This window comes from Mus musculus, chromosome 4 (assembly GCF_000001635.26).
Source record: "Mus musculus strain C57BL/6J chromosome 4, GRCm38.p6 C57BL/6J".
Classification (NCBI taxonomy): Eukaryota; Metazoa; Chordata; class Mammalia; order Rodentia; family Muridae; genus Mus; species Mus musculus.
This window is the reverse complement of record NC_000070.6, coordinates 17,619,635-17,636,486: the sequence shown is the minus strand read 5'-3', so window position 1 is coordinate 17,636,486 and position 16,852 is coordinate 17,619,635. Positions and strand designations below refer to the sequence as shown.

At 36.8% G+C, this 16,852-nt stretch overlaps 1 long non-coding RNA gene across 1 annotated transcript in view; it reads left to right on the top strand.

Moving 5' to 3' along the window:
• The first annotated feature begins 295 nt into the window (after positions 1-295).
• The window catches only part of Gm30092 (predicted gene, 30092), an 89,746-nt gene continuing 73,189 nt past the window's right edge, over positions 296-16,852 (top strand). Inside the window, exon 1 of the long non-coding RNA NR_168595.1 lies at positions 296-426. This is a non-coding gene — a long non-coding RNA (predicted gene, 30092). The remainder of the gene's footprint in view (positions 427-16,852) is intronic.

Here is a 16,852-nt window from a genome sequence, read left to right as displayed (position 1 = left end):
ACAACAGAATAGCTACATTAGAAGGCTTCTTTTCCTGCTGCTGAATATGTTTCTCAGTTCAGAGGGGGTGGCATTACATCCTACATCATCGCTTTACTGCAATCTGCTCCTGACAGGACCATCCATCTGTTTAGCCTGAACAACCCTGCGGTTGCTTATGTGCTTATTCACAGATGTAAGTAGGAGGTTGACTACAGGTTTTCTGACTTATACTCGAATCTAAGCTAATGTGACACATTTGGAAGCATAGCTGCACATGTTCTTGTTTAATTGGGAATTTTCTCCTTTGACTTTCAGAATAGCATAGAAGCAAAGACTGTGCTAAACAGACCTAGATTCTGAGCAGATCACATTCTTCTTGAAGAAAGCTGGAAATATGATAAGAAGGGAAGGACTCTCAAGAAGCAAGGGGTTTCTCTGAAAGTGGTGAGCAGCTGGCATCTTTTATACATTTTCTGAATAGATTTGGCAGGAGGTCAAAATCTGGAGAAGAGTCTGTGGGTTCAATATGGTCCGTGAATGGCTCTGAATTATACAACAGGTTTAGTAATTACAACCTTATTCTTTCCATGAGATGTGATAGACATTTTTAACATTCCCATAATACTCTAGCTGTATTTATATGATAGCTTTGGACCCTTAAATTATTTTACTAAACAGAATAGTGTTTATTGTCTGGCTTATGATTGGGAGTCTTGGTGGATGAGCATAGCTCATATGTTGTACTGCATTAATCCTTCCAGATTGAATTAAGACAACCATTTTACTATGTTGGGCAGTGTGCAATGTTTGACAAAATCAAACCAAACCAAACACGTGTCAAGCTTTTCAAGACTCTGAAGCTATGGAACAGCACTCAGCATGATTTATGATGGTACATTTTGTGCTTGAAATTATTTTGACTGTTGAAGGTAATTGCTTTACAAGGAAAACCTTGCTTCCTCCTTTCTCAGAACATTTAGAGTTGAGGCATATCACCCTGCTACAGCTTTGTTCATGCTAAGTTCTTTGAACCTTCTTTATTTTTAACTATTTAACTAGTGAAGTGTCCAGCTCCAGTGTTACTATAGAAATATGCTGTTGATCCTCCCAGTCAACATGAGTGACTAAGCTCAGCTTTGGTTTCACGGGGCTGAGTCTATTGGTTGTTAACATGCTTTACAGTTTGAATTGAGTAGTAGTTGTGTGTGTAGATTTCCTAAAAGATTCTATTAACATATATCTATGTGTATGAGTATTCCCTAATAAAATATAGGAAGGAATTCAGAATCTTAATAAGTGCTTACTGGGAAGAATTTTGGGAATTTCTGAAATAAATGCAATTGTCGGTTAAGCTATTATATAATTATCTCTGGAGATCTCAGTTTTAAATCAAGAGGCATTTTTAGAATTGTATAATATTTTATATTTTCTGCTCCATCATGTTTGGCTGCAAGGATCTCCCTCTGTATTTGTAAGGATCTGGCAGGACCTCTCAGGAGACAGCCATATCAGGATCCTTTCAGCATGTACTTCTTGGCATCCACAACAGTGTCTGGGGTTGGTAACCTTATATGGGATGAATCCCTAGGTGGGATATGGGATACTTATAAGAGAAGGTAAAAAAAATTATGATAAACATTGTGATGGTTTGTATATTCTTGGACTAGGGAGTGGTGCCAATTGGATGTGTGGCCTTGTTGGAATAGGTCTGACCTGGTTGGAGTAGGTATGTCACTGTGGGTGTGGGCTTAATACTCTCACTCTAGGTGCCTGGAAGTCAGTCTTCTACTATCAGCCATGGAGCTTGTTGGGTGCAAATGAGTTTACTATTCAATTTAGTATGTTTAATAGCCTGTATATTTTTAGTCCTAAATTGCATTGAATTATCCTTAATTTTAACAACTCCAACCCAGACTATGGATTCAATATTTATTTTATTTTATTATATATATATATATATATATATATATATACACACACACACACACACATATATATGTATACGTGTGTGTGTGTGTGTGTGTTTGTGTGTGTGTGTGTGTGTGTGCTTGGTTTATGTATGTTTGTAAGGGAGTACTCCAGTGTCCATGAGTGTGTTCACATACGTGTGCCTACGCTGTGAAGGCAAGAGGTTAATAATGGCTATCAACCTTGATATCTCTCCAACTTATTTTTTAAGAAAGTGCTCCTGATTGAACCACTAACCCATTGTTGCCAAGGGTTAATTGGAAAACTAACTCTAGAGAATCCTCCTATCTTTTCCAGGGCCTTGACTACAAAGGTCATGTACATTTGTGCTGAAGATAAGGCCTAAAATCTTCATGCTTGCATAGCAGTTATTTTACTAGCTGAATCATTGATACAGCTCTGAACACTATTTCTTTTTTTTTTTTGTAATTTTTACTTTATTAGATATTTTCTTTATTTACATTTCAAATGCTATCCCGAAAGTTCCCTATAACCTCCCCACACCCTCTGCCCTGCTCCCCTGCCCACCCACTCCCACTTCTTGGCCCTGGTGTTCCCCTGTACTGGGGCATATAAAGTTTGTAAGACCTATGGGCCTCTCTTCCCAATGATGGCTGACTAGGCCATCTTCTGCTACATATGCAGCTAGAGACATGAACTCTGTGGGTACTAGTTAGTTCATATTGTTGTTCCACCTATAGGGTTGCAGACGACTACAGCTCCTTGGGTACTTTCTATATCTCCTCCATTGGGGTCCCTGTGTTCCATCCTATAGATGACTGTGAGCATCCACTTCATTGCTGGTGGGATTGCAAACTTGTATAACCACTCTGGAAGTCAGTCTGGCAGTTCCTCAGTTCTGGCATATACCCAGAAGATGTTCCTACTGGTAATAAGGACACATGCTCCACTATGTTCATAGAAGCCTTATTTATAATAGCCTGAACACCATTTCTTATTCAAAAGAAAAAAAATTAGAAAACAATATTAAATGCATAAATTGCACATTTTGATTTCTGTTTAAGTCAGAATATAACCTCTAGTTAATATGTTCTATTGCAGGATTTCATGTAATTATTTTAATAATCCTAGATTCTAAAAGCATTATCCTAAATTCTAATACTAATATTCAAATCCTAAAATTGTCATAATCTCATGGTTCCTTCTCTTACAACTGCCTCTCAACATCATTCTGCCATTTAGATACACACTTTGGTACAACATCTGACTACTCTATAGATGATGTTTATTTAATTTTTTAATTTTTATTTATTTTCTTCACCCTTTCCTTTTATTTAAAATAGTTTCTTTTACACATCCTGATTATAGTTTCTCTTTCCTCTAGACTTATCTGTTCCCCCACAGCTTCTCTTCCCTCTAAACACACCCCTTAATGTCTCTCATTAGAAAAGAGCAGCCAGAGAGTATGGTGAAGAGGTAAAACTGTGGTCTGGATATAATTTATGAGAGAAAAATGAAAAGAAAGAGACTTCTTTTTTTTTTTATTTTTTTTTATTTTTTTATTTTTTTTTCCATTTTTTATTAGGTATTTAGCTCATTTACATTTCCAATGCTATACCAAAAGTCCCCCTTACCCACCCACCCCCACTCCCCTACCCACCCACTCCCCCCCTTTGGCCCTGGCGTTCCCCTGTACCGGGGCACACAAAGTCTGCGTGTCCAATGGGCCTCTCTTTCCAGTGATGGCCGACTAGGCCATCTTTTGATACATATGCAGCTAGAGTCAAGAGCTCAGGGGTACTGGTTAGTTCATAATGTTGTTCCACCTATAGGGTTGAAGATCCCTTTAGCTCCTTGGGTACTTTCTCTAGCTCCTCCATTGGGAGCCCTGTGATCCATCCATTAGCTGACTGTGAGCATCCACTTCTGTGTTTGCTAGGCCCCGGCATAGTCTCACAAGAGACAGCTACATCTGGGTCCTTTCGATAAAATCTTGCTAGTATATGCAATGGTGTCAGCGTTTGGATGCTGATTATGGGGTGGATCCCTGGATATGGCAGTCTCTACATGGTCCATCCTTTCATCTCAGCTCCAAACTTTGTTTCTGTAACTCCTTCCATGGGTGTTTTGTTCCCACTTCTAAGGAGGGGCATAGTGTCCACACTTCAGTCTTCATTTGTCTTGAGTTTCATGTGTTTAGGAAATTGTATCTTATATCGTCGGTATCCTAGGTTTTGGGCTAGTATCCACTTATCAGTGAGTACATATTGTGTGAGTTCCTTTGTGATTGTGTTACCTCACTCAGGATGATGCTCTCCAGGTCCATCCATTTGGCTAGGAATTTCATAAATTCATTCTTTTTAATAGCTGAGTAGTACTCCATTGTGTAGATGTACCACATTTTCTGTATCCATTCCTCTGTTGAGGGGCATCTGGGTTCTTTCCAGTTTCTGGCTATTATAAATAAGGCTGCTATGAACATAGTGGAGCATGTGTCCTTCTTACCAGTTGGGGCTTCTTCTGGATATATGCCCAGGAGAGGTATTGCTGGATCCTCCGGTAGTACTATGTCCAATTTTCTGAGGAACCGCCAGACTGATTTCCAGAGTGGTTGTACAAGCCTGCAATCCCACCAACAATGGAGGAGTGTTCCTCTTTCTCCACATCCTCGCCAGCATCTGCTGTCACCTGAATTTTTGATCTTAGCCATTCTCACTGGTGTGAGGTGGAATCTCAGGGTTGTTTTGATTTGCATTTCCCTGATGATTAAGGATGTTGAACATTTTTTCAGGTGCTTCTCTGCCATTCGGTATTCCTCAGGTGAGAATTCTTTGTTCAGTTCTGAGCCCCATTTTTTAAGGGGGTTATTTGATTTTCTGAGGTCCACCTTCTTGAGTTCTTTATATATGTTGGATATTAGTCCCCTATCTGATTTAGGATAGGTAAAGATCCTTTCCCAGTCTGTTGGTGGTCTTTTTGTCTTATAGACAGTGTCTTTTGCCTTGCAGAAACTTTGGAGTTTCATTAGGTCCCATTTGTCAATTCTCGATCTTACAGCACAAGCCATTGCTGTTCTGTTCAGGAATTTTTCCCCTGTGCCCATATCTTCAAGGCTTTTCCCCACTTTCTCCTCTATAAGTTTCAGTGTCTCTGGTTTTATGTGAAGTTCCTTGATCCACTTAGATTTGACCTTAGTACAAGGAGATAAGTATGGATCGATTCGCATTCTTCTACATGATAACAACCAGTTGTGCCAGCACCAATTGTTGAAAATGCTGTCTTTCTTCCACTGGATGGTTTTGGCTCCCTTGTCGAAGATCAAGTGACCATAGGTGTGTGGGTTCATTTCTGGGTCTTCAATTCTATTCCATTGGTCCACTTGTCTGTCTCTATACCAGTACCATGCAGTTTTTATCACAATTGCTCTGTAGTAAAGCTTTAGGTCAGGCATGGTGATTCCACCAGAGGTTCTTTTATCCTTGAGAAGTTCTATCAGACCTTCAAAGAAGATCTAACTCCAGTTCTGCACAAACTTTTTCACAAGATAGAAGTAGAAGGTATTCTACCCAACTCATTTTATGAAGCCACTATTACTCTGATACCTAAACCACAGAAAGATCCAACAAAGATAGAGAACTTCAGACCAATTTCTCTTATGAACATCGATGCAAAAATCCTTAATAAAATTCTCGCTAACCGAATCCAAGAACACATTAAAGCAATCATCCATCCTGACCAAGTAGGTTTTATTCCAGGGATGCAGGGATGGTTTAATATACGAAAATCCATCAATGTAATCCATTATATAAACAAACTCAAAGACAAAAACCACATGATCATCTCCTTAGATGCAGAAAAAGCATTTGACAAGATCCAACACCCATTCATGATAAAAGTTCTGGAAAGATCAGGAATTCAAGGCCAATACCTAAACATGATAAAAGCAATCTACAGCAAACCAGTAGCCAACATCAAAGTAAATGGAGAGAAGCTGGAAGCAATCCCACTAAAATCAGGGACTAGACAAGGCTGCCCACTTTCTCCCTACCTTTTCAACATAGTACTTGAAGTATTAGCCAGAGCAATTCGACAACAAAAGGAGATCAAGGGGATACAAATTGGAAAAGAGGAAGTCAAAATATCACTTTTTGCAGATGATATGATAGTATATATAAGTGACCCTAAAAATTCCAACAGAGAACTCCTAAACCTGATAAACAGCTTCGGTGAAGTAGCTGGATATAAAATTAACTCAAACAAGTCAATGGCCTTTCTCTACACAAAGAATAAACAGGCTGAGAAAGAAATCAGGGAAACAACACCCTTCTCAATAGCCACAAATAATATAAAATATCTCGGCGTGACTCTAACGAAGGAAGTGAAAGATCTGTATGATAAAAACTTCAAGTCCCTGAAGAAAGAAATTAAAGAAGATCTCAGAAGATGGAAAGATCTCCCATGCTCATGGATTGGCAGGACCAACATTGTAAAAATGGCTATCTTGCCAAAAGCAATCTACAGATTCAATGCAATCCCCATTAAAATTCCAACTCAATTCTTCAACGAATTAGAAGGAGCAATTTGCAAATTCATCTGGAATAACAAAAAACCGAGGATAGCAAGAAAGAGACTTCTATGGTGCAACAACCAACATGACAAAATAAAATAGAATATGATAAAGCAAAGATCACTATATTAAAATTGGACAAGGCAAACCAACAGAAGGAAGAGTTTTAAGGAAAGGCCTGTGTAGGTACCATGATAGCTTTTTCCATCTCGTTGAGTTAAGATGAGCCTTGCTTAGTTCATACACAGAGTCTTATTCTTCTGGCATCTTTCATCTCCATTAGCTCTTATACTCTTTTTGCTTCCTCTTCTTTGGGATTTCTTGAGTTCTGAGGGAAGGAATTTGATGGAAAAAAAATCCCATTTACACACTCATTCTCCATATCCCATCTGCAGACATCAAACTCCCACACTATTGCTGATGCCAAGAAGTGCTTGCTGACAGGAGCCTGGCATGTCTGTTCCCTAAGAGGTTCTACCAGCAAAGATGCAGATTCTCACAGCCAACCATGACTGAGCCCCGAGACACCTATGGAAGAGCAAGAGAAAGGACTTAAAGAGATGAAAGGTATTGCAACCCCAAGGAAGAACCATGTCAACTAAGTGCTCAGAGCTCCCAGGGACTAAGCCATCAACTAAAGACTATACATGGAGGTATCCATGACTCCAGGTACATATGTTTCAGAGGGTGACCCTAACTGACATCAATGGGATGGGCCCTTGGTCCTGTAGAAGCTTGATGGTCCAGCATTGGGGAATGTTATAGTGATGAGACAGAAGGGGGTGAGTGGGAAAAGGAGCACTTTCACAGAGGCAAAGGAAAGGGCGGGGGGAGTAGGGAACAGATGGGGAGGTCTGTGGAGAGGTAACTGGGAAGGGGGATATCATTAGAAAAGAAACAAATAAAATGATTAATAATAAAAAAAAATCTGACAGTAGGTTTCTGCATCTGTTCCCATTTTCTGCCAGAGGAAACCTTTCTGATAATAGAATGAGGCATGAATATATCAGCATAGCTTAATATCATTAGGACATTTCAAAAAAAGTATTATTTTATTTGTTAAGATACCAGTACTGTTTCTTTTACCATAGAATTATGTACAATTTAGTCTTTGGGTCTTGGTCAACAAAGCAATACTATAGGTATAGGAATCTGTCTTATAGAGTGTGCCTTAAGTCAAATTAGATTTTTTTTTGTATACTCCCATAAGCTCTGTACCACCATTGCCCTATCGTATTTTTCAGGCAGAATATATTGTAAGGTTTTGTGGCTGGGTTGGTGTCTGCATTTCTTTTGGTAGCCTACAAAATGATGATGAGTACCTTCTCTCATCAAATGCCATAGGGATGGAGGCTTCATGTAGGCACCACTCAACTTCTGTTTGTTCAATGACTTTTGTTGGATGTTATTCATGGAAATGGGACCCTACTATCAGTTTTCAGGGAACAACTCATTGACTTTTCAACATTTTGGGTCATTTGGGGATTTCTATGGTAACCCCTGGGTCAACAACTCACATGAATTCAAGCTATTTACTCCACTGGAGGCCTCTTTTGGTAACAAGAGATAGCCAGTTATGGATGGGGAAGTGTGGGTTCAACAAAAGCCTACTTATATATTTGCTAATAAACCCCATATTCTCAAACACACATGCTAGTTAATATCTTGGTCTTGTATTATAGTTTACTATATGAACTTTAAAATATTTTCTCAAATCATCATAATATATTTAAATATACTTTCCTTGTCAAATTATATCCAGCAAAACAATTGGGCCTTTAGTGGTTAAAAGTTGAAAGCAAACAATATATATGAAGAGATTTTGTTATGTAAGGAACAAAAAGTAAAATAGTAAGAAGGCATGCTTGAAAACATGATGCATGTCCTAGTGAGAAAAGAAAATAAACCACCATCTCTGGGTCAAATATCATCTCCTATAATTCTCTTGGCAGTAGATTCAGTGAATATATTTTCAATCTCTTCCATTTAGTGTGGAAAAATATCCAACTAAGAGCTGAATGGTTTTTCCAATAATGTTTATTCTTTACTGTAATGGAGTAATATTGTGTTCCCATTAGGAAGTAAGTTTATGAGAAAAGAAGCCACCTGGGAAATGCTGACTAGAGATTTTTCTCTACATTCACTATGAGCATTTAACCTTCTACTGCAACCTGAAATCTGAATTATCATTAAAGATTTTTTTTTTAACAGAAGATATGTATACTACATCAACCCTCTCAATTACTCTTGGAAGAGAGCCTCTTGAAGATTTAAGAAAAATTCTTAGTAGTACACATCAAAACTGAACAAATTTTTTTTAAAAATATTTTTCATTTTTATTGGTTATTTATTTATTTTAATTAATTAATTAATTTTTTTACACACGAGATTTTATTTCCCCTGTCTACCCTCTGACTGTTACATATACCATACCTCCTCTGGACCCTGCTGTCTCCACAGTCATGTCCCTAACCCACACTTCCCACCCCATCTGATTTCTAAACACCCTGGGACCTCCAGTCTCTTGAGCGTTGGGTGCATAATCTCTGAATGAACACAGATTCAACAGCGGCTGATATGTGCTGCCTGTTTGGTGGTCCAGTGTTTGAGAGATCTTGAGGGTCCAGGTGAATTGAGACTGCTGGCCCTCCTACAGGGTCGCCTTCCTCCTCAGCTTCTCTCAGCCTTTGCCTAATTCAACCACAAGGGTCAGTGTCTGTCCATTGGTTAGGTGTAAATATCTGCATCTGACTCTTTAAGATGGTTGTAGGGTCTTTCAGAGGGCAATTATGATAGGTCCCTTTTTATGAGTGCACCATAGCCTCAGTAATAGAGTCAGGCCTTGGGACCTCCCCTTGACCTGGATCTCAATTTCGGCCTGTCGCTGGACCTTTTCCTCAGGCTCCTCTCCATTTCCATCCCTGTAGTTCTTTCAGACAGCACGAATTATGGGTGAGAACTTTGACTGTGGGATGGAAATCCCACAGTCCACAAATCCCCTATTCTCTGGCCCTTTCCTGTGCCTCTATTAGGGTGCTTCTCCAAACACCAACCCATTCCCACCTCACTGCCCTAGCATTCCCCTACCCTGGGTCACCAAGCTTCCACATGACCAAGAACCTTCCCTCCTAGTGATGCCTGATATGGCAATCCTCTGTCATGTATACAGCTGGAGTTATGGGTCCTCCCATGTGTACTCTTTGGTTGGTGGTTTAATCCCAGGGAGCTTTGTGGAGTCTGGATGGTTTGTACTGCTGTTCTTCCTATGTGGTTGCAAACCCCTTCACAGAAACTGAGCAAACCATAATTCCTTTCCATCACCATCAACAATTTTTCAATTGGATTGCTTCAACTTTTTCTCCATTTAGTTTGATGTTGGCTACTGGTTTTCTGTATATTGCTTTTACTATGTTAGGTATGAGCCTTGAATTCCTGATCTTTCCAAAACTTTTAACATGAAGGGATCTTGAATTTTGTCAGATGTTTTTTTAAGCATCTAATAAAATGATCATGTGGCTTTTTTTCTTTGAATTTCTTTATGTAATGGATTTTGCTGATGAGTTTCTGTATATTGAACCATCCCTGGGAAGAAGCCCACTGGATTGTGGTGAATGATCTTTGCTATACTTTGATTTATCCAGTTATTCCATCATAATTCAGAGTTGAAAATATTCTCAAGGATTTCAAATATGTCTGAAGAATGTGGCTCAAGAAAATCATCGTAATTAATGAACTTATGACAGTCTTTGTTCATACTCACTAACCAACCTCAGGCATTACTAGCTGTGGGTAGTCAAACAGCTTCATAAGATTTTTTGTTTGTTTGTTTTATTTTTCTTGTTTCATCTTTTACATTCTAAATGATTTCAAGCCTTCTCAAATTCTGAATCTCCCTATTTACTCTCCTGATTATATAATTCAGCAGGGGATAGGCATGGCATGTGAAAAACATTCACATATTTGTGGGTAAAAATGATGCAGTTTTCCAAAGCTGCTCACATTAGGAAAGACCAACAGAATTTATATACAGGTTTCTCAGAATATGTCGGCTCATGAAGGATGCTTTGAAAGCTTCTAGTGGACAGAGAAACAGCAAGAAGTTAAGTGTGATTGAAACCTAATTGTCATTGTGCAATTTGTCAAAACAGCATAGAAGCTTGAAGCAAAACAAATTGAATTCCATATTTTTACTGATCTCATATATAAAAATAAATGTATTTTTATATTATAGATATATGTGCACATAACAATAATTAAAGAAAAAGTTCATAAATTTGGAAAAGATCAATGTGGGTACACAGGATGGTTTTAATGAAGGAAAAGATATGTAAGTGAAGTGAATATATTACAATCTCAAAATCAAAACACACTTAATAGTAAAACAAATGTTTTATAAGTATGTACATGTGTGTATGAAAATCCAGTTATATGCAAAAGTAAATTTATGTAGATCCAAAGAAGATAGGATGAACACTGTGAATGTTTAATTACAGGAGCCATTGAGCATTTCAAAAGAATAACCATTAGTTTAAAAATAATAAAAAGGAGAAGGAAGGAGGGGCTTATATTATTTAAAGCCATTTCAGCATAGTTATTCATTTAAAAGGTCAGTTTGCAAATTTACCTTGCAAATGGAACAAATTAGAAAAATGATAGGCTGAGGAGAGATTACACACTTAATGTGAGCCTGGGGTTCTTGACAGCAGGGCTCTGATGAGACTGAATAGAATGGGATTAGCAAGTAATGCTCTTCAACTCTTGAATAGTAGCAGAGCAGGTAAACATGGAAGACTGTGTGGCTTGGAATAGAGTTTTATAAATAGCTCTCTAAAAACTGTTAATTATTTCTCCTTTCTTACTGTTATTTCTTAGGCCTGCATTATGATGTAGGAAATCCTTTGAATTAGGTTTCTCAAAGGATCCTTTAAATTAAATTCCATTTTAATGAAAAGAACTGATCACATAAAAGAGCTAGAATAACTATAGTAAAAACTCATGTTTAAATAATATTTATTTGTTCCTTTCTTCTTTCAAAGTATGTTTATTTACAGAAAGAAAAAACTAATAAAAATAAATCAACTTTGTTATTTTAATATGCAATGCTTAACATTACTTTGTAAATAAGATGGAATAATTTAATTAATTTAAAAGGTATAGAATATGCTCTAATAGAATATATTTCAGCGCTAAAGATTTTTTTTTTTTTTTGAGACAGGGTTTCTCTGTGTAGCCCTTGCTGTCTTGGAACTCACTCTGTAGACCAGGCTGGCCTCGAACTCAGAAATCTGCCTGCTTCTGCCTCCTGAGTGCTGGGATTAAAGGTGTGCGCCACCACTGCCTGACTGGCAGAAGAACAATTAAATGAGAATTTGGTAATAAAACATCGAGAAGCTGGTAACAGAATTCATTACTCTGATGGTATTTTCAGAATGAGATTAGCTAAATTTATAATATTGTATCCATTTTCTCTCCTCCTATCATTGATTCAAGAATAAAACCATAATATTTAGGAAAGCTTGAAATAAGTTCCCTTTTCATATGAATTTATATATCCCTGCTGGTGAGTTTCCTTAACTTTTCTTGGAAATTCTTATTTCACTAGCTTTTAGACCATGGGATTTTTTTTTTTTTTGTCATAAAGGAATTGAATTTATTTTTAAAATAGCATATGCCTTATGTAGAGTTTAATCAAATATCTTAATTTTTTAAATTAGGTATTTTCTTCATTTACATTTCCAATGCTATCCCAAAAGTCCCCCATACACCCCTACCCACTCCCCTCCCCACCCACTACCACTTCCTGGCCCTGGCGTTCCCCTGTACTGAGGCATATAAAGTTTGCAAGACCGATGGGCCTCTCTTTCCAATGATGGCCAATACATACATCTGATACATATGCAGCTAGAAACATGAGCTGATACATATGCAGCTAGAAACATGAGCTCTGCGGGGGGGGGGGGGGAGTGGGGTACTGGTTAAAAGCATTGTTTCTTGTCATGATCAGGCGGGGCAGGGATAGCAAATTAGCATTTGTTACAGTTCTGTTAGTAGAAATTAGATCAAAATGAGTGGCATATATCATCATGTGATTCAGAACCATTGGTGTTTGAATTTACTCAGTGTGGACAATAGGACAAAAACATTCTCTTGACATAATAGAATGTATAAAAAAATGTTTCTTATTAAATCCGTTTTGAGTTGTCTTTTCCAGAAGTAGGTGGCTGAGACAAGTCCCCTATAGAAGACTTCATGGATAAAACTAATCTGGAGTTACTCTAGACTTAGCATCTCTAACTCCATTTTATACAAATAAAATGCCAAAAATGCTTCATCCTATGTAATTAGAGCCACTTCGGCAGAGAGACTTTGTAGTTTTCCCATGTGTGTATGTGTACGTGTGCGTGTGCGTGTATGTGTGTGTGAAGAGTAGTGAAAAAAAGTTTTTTTTAATCACATAAATCAGAAAAATGTAGATTAGAGTACTATATGAGTAATTTATCGGGTCAAGTGTAAAAAGGTATGGTAACAGATATTCAGTATATTAAAATGGATCCTGCTTCAGCACAAGTAATAGGAATGGAGCTAAATCAACACATGCTAGTGACTCCAGATCTATGCAAAATCTCTAGTAAACCTTCAGGTACTAGCCCATGCACTTGGTATTATTCACATGTTTCCTACCAAATATGTGGTTTTAAAGCTATACTCCCTAATAACTCTATTAATTATAAATATTTGTGTTATCTTGCGTAATTATATTTATGGAGTACAATTGTTCAGTACATGTTTACTTTATTCAGTGAACAGATTCCGCTAAGTGACTTAGCCATCAATTCCTTGTATTGTGAACATTAATAGTTCTTTCTGTATCTGTTTCAACATATATGAAAAATTCTTTTGAGCCACTGCCACTTGATTATGCTATAAAGCATTAAACAGGATTCCTTTTATTCACCTCTACTTCTGTGCCTCTTTCCACCACTTTCTTCATCCTCTCTGAGGATATCTCTGCTAGGATCCTGTCTACAATCACAACAGTAGTAATAGTTTCAGTGTTTGGTGCCTGTTCATTGGGATGGATCCCAAGTTTGTCCACTCACTAGCTGAGCACTTTCTCACTCTCTGCTCCATTTTGTTCCTGCATTTCTTTTAGACAGGAAAAATTTTGAGTCAAAAATTTTGATGGTGGGTTGGTGTTCCATCTCCCCACTGTTGGGCACCCACATCAAGCCTCCTCCATTCCAAGTCTCTGGGACTTTCTAGAGGTTACCTCAAGGACCCCTGCCCCTGGCAGCTGCATATTTCTATTCATTCTCTTGGCCACCTGGGCTTCTCTCCGATCTTCCCTGTCACCTACTTCCTACTTTCCTCTTCCCCTCTTTTATCCATGTCCCTCATTTTCTCTGCTTCCCATGACTATTTTGTTCTCCCTTCTAAGTGGTTGAAGTATCCTCACTTGGGCCTTCCTTCTTGTTTATTTTCTTAAGGGGTGTGGGCTGTATCATGGGTATTCTGTACTTTTTGGCTAATATCCACTTATATCCTCAATAGTATATAATAGTATACTATATAGTATATAGTATATATACCATGTTTGTCCTTTTGGATATGGGTTACCTCACTCAGAGTGATATTTTTTTAGCCACACCCATTTGCCTGCAAAATTCATGATACCATATTATTTAATAGCTGAATAGTATTCCACTGTGTAGATGAACTATATGCTGACGAGGATGTGGAGAAAGGTGAACATCCCTCCATAGCTGATAGAATTGCAAACAGGTACAGCCATTCTGGAAATCAATATGGCAGGTCATCGTAAATTGGAAATAGTTCTATCTGAAGATGCAGCTATACTGCTCCTGGACATATAGCCAAAAGATGCTGCAACATACCACAAGGACACTTGCTATAGTATGTTTATAGCAACCTTATTTATAATAACCAGAATCTGGAAGCAACCCAGATGTCCCTCAACCAAAGAATGGATACAAAAAACAGAAAAGCTCTTGATATTCATCCATTCTTTATTTACTTATTTATTTTTGCTTTGAGGGACATACACAGTAATAGAATTACCAGATAATGCAATATCTCCATTTCAGTCCTCTTTATATATGAGTGTTTTTGTATATGAGTGTGTATGTGTGTGCGCACGCGTGCATTTTGTCTATATGGTTTTCTATAATTGCCCCACCAATTTAAAATTTCCCAACATTATAAGAACTCTCCATTTACATTCTTGACTGTACATGCAATTATTGACTTTTCATAGTAGTCATTCAAAAGTGGTTGATATGAGAGCTTCTGATTTTAATTTCATTTCCCATTTATTTAGTAATTTTCAATTACTTACTAAGCAATGAAAAGTACCTTTTCTTTTCATGTGTTATATTTAATAATATGTAAACATTCTTTGGGAATAGTTATATAAAGTTATATAACTGGTTTTAGGGGAGGAATCAGTGGATAGAGCCCTTAAACTATAATCATAGGGTCTGAGATCAGATTCCCAGAAACCACATAAAAGCCAGACACAATAACCCGAAGGCCATATGTCAATAATCTCTGTACTTCTCCTGGCCATTGAGAATCTGATTGTTGTTGAACCCAGATCTTGTAAGATAGGTAACCAGATGTCTGCAACATCAGACTATGAAAGACTGTCTCAAAGTGGAAGATGAGGAAATCCACATGAGATTGTCTTCTACACATATACTGAGAATAGCAAGTCTATATGTATACACATACAAATGATTTTACCAAAAAAAGATTATATAATTACTTATATCAATTTATTATTATTTTGCTGATATTTGAATTCTATGTATATTCAGTATATTTATCCTTTGTAGAATGAATGCTTTCTATACACTTTCTTTAGTTATATAGCTTGTAAAGTAACTGTTTATTGTCAATTTTCTTTGTAGAGATATTTTAATTTGTGCTAATACTGATCATCATTTTTATTTTATTAATTTCGATTTTTGATCATATTTTAAACATTTTCATCCTGACAAATTTCCTTAATAATTTACTTTATATTTTTCTGTAGTAATTTTTTACTTTATATTAATGTCTCTTGATTATTTCTAGTTGACTTTTCTATAAAGTGAGATATAGAATTGCAGTTTCATTTAATTTGCACATAAACTTTTTCAAAACTGAAACATGTATTTAATTAATTCTTTATGAGATTTTACCAAGTTATCTATATTTTGCAAAACTGAAGGATGTTATAATACAATTTGCTCTTTTGATTTTTCTGTAACTATATTGTTATTGCCATTTAATAACAGGTTTAGTAATTTAATATTTTATATCACAAAATTTAACCATTTAAATGGTGTTGTTGAATCATTTTATCTATGTTTAATTTGTGAAATCAGTGATGTATAGCAGCCAGGCTGTTCTTGCATAGTAGACCAAGGTATGCCAAGTTGAGCTAGATATATTACCTTACTTGGCAATGTATTTTCCTATTGCAACTTGATTTGTAATTATTTGTTTTAGTGAGCATATGACATAAAATATTACAAAACTTTTTTCTCTTTATATTCAGGGTAGTAGGAAATCTGTTCCTTATTTAGAGCAAAAGAAGGGTTCACAGTACCCCTTGAGTAATTATTGCAGAAACTAATTTTCTTAGGAGACCATGATTTTTCTCGAGATGGGTTTTGTTTTGTCTTTTCTTCATAGCAAACACTGATATACTATTCATTAGATCACAGACAATTGAATTGTGTTACTGTTGCTGACATCTTTTCCCCATTACCTCACCATTAATAGTATAACTGTGGTGTAAGTAATGGGAACCATACATTACCTAAACATTTACAAATCTGAATTTACCATGGCTATTTTTGAGTGTCCAATCTGCCAGAAACTTTGAATATTATAGGAGGATTTAAGTTTACTAAATGTTAGAGAAACTATGACCTATTTTTCTTGTTGGAAGACATATTCTAGATTATGTAAGTGTCATTTCTGCATGGAATGCTTTTTTCTAAAAGAAAAAAACCATGAGTTCCCAATGTGTTCTGTCTACCATGATAATGTTCTATCTAACACTGCATCTGAACACGGAAACAAATTCATAGTAAAAGAGTGTAACAATGAGATCATTATAATAAAAGTTACTGAAATTTTTATGTTGGACTCTATCATGAAATACATGTATCAATGACATGCTTAAATGGCCTTTTGAAAACTTTTAGTTCCAGTTGGATGACTAGTTCCAGTGCCAATTCAAGGTTTCAAGGAGATGTGTTTATGCTCTGAATCAGCAACCGATATATGGTTATTTTCTCCCAAAATTAGAATTCTTAACTTAATAAATCAAATAGAAGACATAGCAAGCAATCCTACCATTTA